At 35.1% G+C, this 3,004-nt stretch overlaps 1 long non-coding RNA gene across 2 annotated transcripts in view; it reads left to right on the top strand.

Annotated features, from left to right (window-relative positions):
• The window catches only part of LOC135178208 (uncharacterized), a 43,418-nt gene that overhangs the window by 13,017 nt on the left and 27,397 nt on the right, over positions 1–3,004 (top strand). For both annotated transcript variants that reach the window (XR_010303426.1, XR_010303425.1), the window contains exon 5: positions 2,282–2,364. This is a non-coding gene — a long non-coding RNA (uncharacterized LOC135178208). The remainder of the gene's footprint in view (positions 1–2,281; positions 2,365–3,004) is intronic.

The raw sequence follows: 3,004 nt of genomic DNA on the forward strand, positions 1-3,004 counted from the left end.
GTTCAGCCTTGGCAGTGATAATAATCTCCATAATGTTTGCCCAGCAGATGCCAGAATTGAATTAGCATAGAGTTTGTCAAAAAGTAAAAAGAGCTGAATATGTAACTGTTGTGAATGCCTCACTGCTTAGAGAATGATTAAAATAGAGCTTTTATTTTGCTTTGTTTTGTTTTTATTATGATTAATCTTTACTGTGATGTCCTGATTATGTCCCCTAAATCCCTGAGAATAGTGTGTTAGGCTTCATACAAATCAGAAAACGTTCAGGTTTAAATTTGGTCCACAGTTCATAATGGCCTTCTGCAGAAACAATGAAGTGAAGTTTAAAGATGTTTTAGATTTAGGCATTTTGCATCACATATATTTTTACCTGAACTGTTCTCTTCCTTCTTACTGTCCCCTTAAGAGCAACAGCGTAGCTGTTCTTGTTTACTGTCCTTCTCAGATTGAATCACAAATTTGACCTGACATTAAGCTGTTCCTTTCTGTACTGGAGGAAAAAAAACTAAAATCTAAGTCATATGGTATTATCCTTCACTTTCATTGAACCATCTGGACTTCTGGAGCTAGAGCTGAAAACTGTCAACATCTCTTGATTCAAAGCAAATAGACTTAGCTAAAAGGAGATTTCAAGCTGGGAAATCATCCTGCAGAATGTTTAGAGAAGTTCAGCACTGGAGGAAGGAAATCATTATCTGTCAGAAGAGCCCCATCCTGCTCAAAATCCATGGCAAAGATATGTAATGCTGTTCCCTTAAAGATTAAGCTTTTACTCAAGATTTCAGAGGAAACTAGGTTTCAGTTTTACTGAAGTTTATTTCGGTTTACTCTTTGCAAAGATTATATTCCAAGACAGAGGAAGATATCTAGTCTCTCATGTCAGAACTTCCTTAATTTAAGGACTTCTTGCTGCATGGATTGCCCTCTCAATAATAAGACTGATGCATGTATGATTTTGTGATACACATGATACAAGTCAATTCAAGGTCCTTCTGAACTTTACAGAATATGTCATCTGCAAAATTATGTTGATGACTGTGATTATATACAATTACAAAAATATTTCCTTGAATCAAGGTGTTAAACAATACAAAAAAGGGAACATGTTATCCTTTACCCTTTAAAGGTTCCTGTTTGAAATTGTAAGGACCCACTGAAAGGTGAACTGGTGTCACACGGGATAGACTGTTCATGACAAAGATAGATCATTACATGTCTAGATTATTACTTGCCATTTTATTTTCTTGGCAATTAGTGTATCTCATTAAAAATATTTATTTTTCCTTTTGGCTGAGTTTCCCTACAAAACTGGAACAGTTGTATTGAAAATTATGATCTCCCAGGCAAAATAAATTAAGCTTTGGAATTATATCAAGACTTACCACATTGAAATTTCATCTTTAGTTATCTTTGTCCAAAAATGAAACTCACTTTCTCTATTTAACTCATCTTTCTACCTACTGCTTCTCTGGGTGTTTCTGTTTGTGAATCAAACATATGCTCTTTCTCTTGTTTTCTGGAAGACTTCCAAAGTCTGGGGGGAAGTCTTACAGGAAACCTTTCCAAAACATATTTAGGACTTGCTCTTCCTGTGGAGATAAAGCTCTCAGATGTGTTTTAATACAGACTAACTGAATCTGAAAAAAATATTTGGTGTGGGACATTTTTGTTTTTAATTTAAAGGTAGAAATTTGATGACTACTTTTTCTATTAGAATTTGCATCAAGAACATTAGTTCGTTGTTACTTCCTTGTTTCTTACAGTGAGTTCCAGATGTGTTCGTAATTTGAGATGTATCTTATTATAAATGTTTATTTGATTAAATGACTGTGTATTGCATTCTGAGGCATTCTTATCAGATGATAAGTTGGAAATGAATCCAATATCTGCCTTTCATAAAGTTTTCTGTATGGCTTTGATTTGAAAATGTCTATCTTTGAGCTACAGAACTAATCCAGAGTAAAAAAACGTACAAGAAAGATAATGGCTTGCTTTCTGAAATAGAGGTTTAAGTTTCCAGGTGTCCTGGAGTCTAATTGCATACTCTATTAATCTAATTTTGTTTGTGTGAGTGCAGGCAATACCACATAAATGGGATCCACTCTTAGAATACTGCCCTCTCAGAGAACCATACTTTGTACCAGTACAATACCACAAGTTAATTGTGCAATGTCTAAAGTGATTAACTCCAATTCCTTCTGTTTTAGTTCCTGCAGGGAGCATATATCAGAATTCTGGCCTTTTATTACTCACATTCTTAAGCTATATATTCTTTCCTCAGTCCCTTGGAAAACTCAACCGTCGATGTTTAATAACTATTTCTTCTGGTGCAGCAAGCAGTGGAGATGTACAAAAGCAGCCAAGGTAACTATATATCATCAACATACATATTGACATTCACAATATTTTCATTGTTACTTCAAGTATGTTATTAAGAAAAGCTACTGAGTTACTATCTAACTGAGCATATTGTTAGCTAGCGCCATACTTTAGCCACAGTATTATTATTACACTTTCCCATTGAAATACTGCTTAAGAGAGAAGCAGAGTTAGATGTTTATCATTGTTGGATCTAATTAAGAAGCAAACTGACTTTAAGTTTACATAACATAATTTGCCCTACTCAGTCTCATATTAGGAAATACTCTGATTTTAATGAGACAGAAGTAGAAATTAATACAATAAAATCACATAGTAGTTGTTAGTCCTGAGGGATGTGTTCAGGGCTGCTGATCATGCATGCACTCTAACTGGGCTCTAATAATGCTAACATAGCTAAGAATGAAGGTGGGGGAGAATGAGGAGTAATCTCTTGTATGTGTGTCTGCTTCTTTTCTTCTCCACACAGTCATCACCTTCCACAGAATGTAAATATTAGTGCTTTCATTATTTCAGTTATGTGATGGTTTGGGAGTTACCTCTGCCCCCCCCCTCCCCCCAACAAAATCACCCACACTAGACTAAGCTGGCTGGAAGTTAAAGGATGAAGCTTTATATTCACAGT

This window comes from Pogoniulus pusillus, chromosome 9 (genome assembly GCF_015220805.1).
Source record: "Pogoniulus pusillus isolate bPogPus1 chromosome 9, bPogPus1.pri, whole genome shotgun sequence".
NCBI classification, from domain to species: Eukaryota; Metazoa; Chordata; class Aves; order Piciformes; family Lybiidae; genus Pogoniulus; species Pogoniulus pusillus.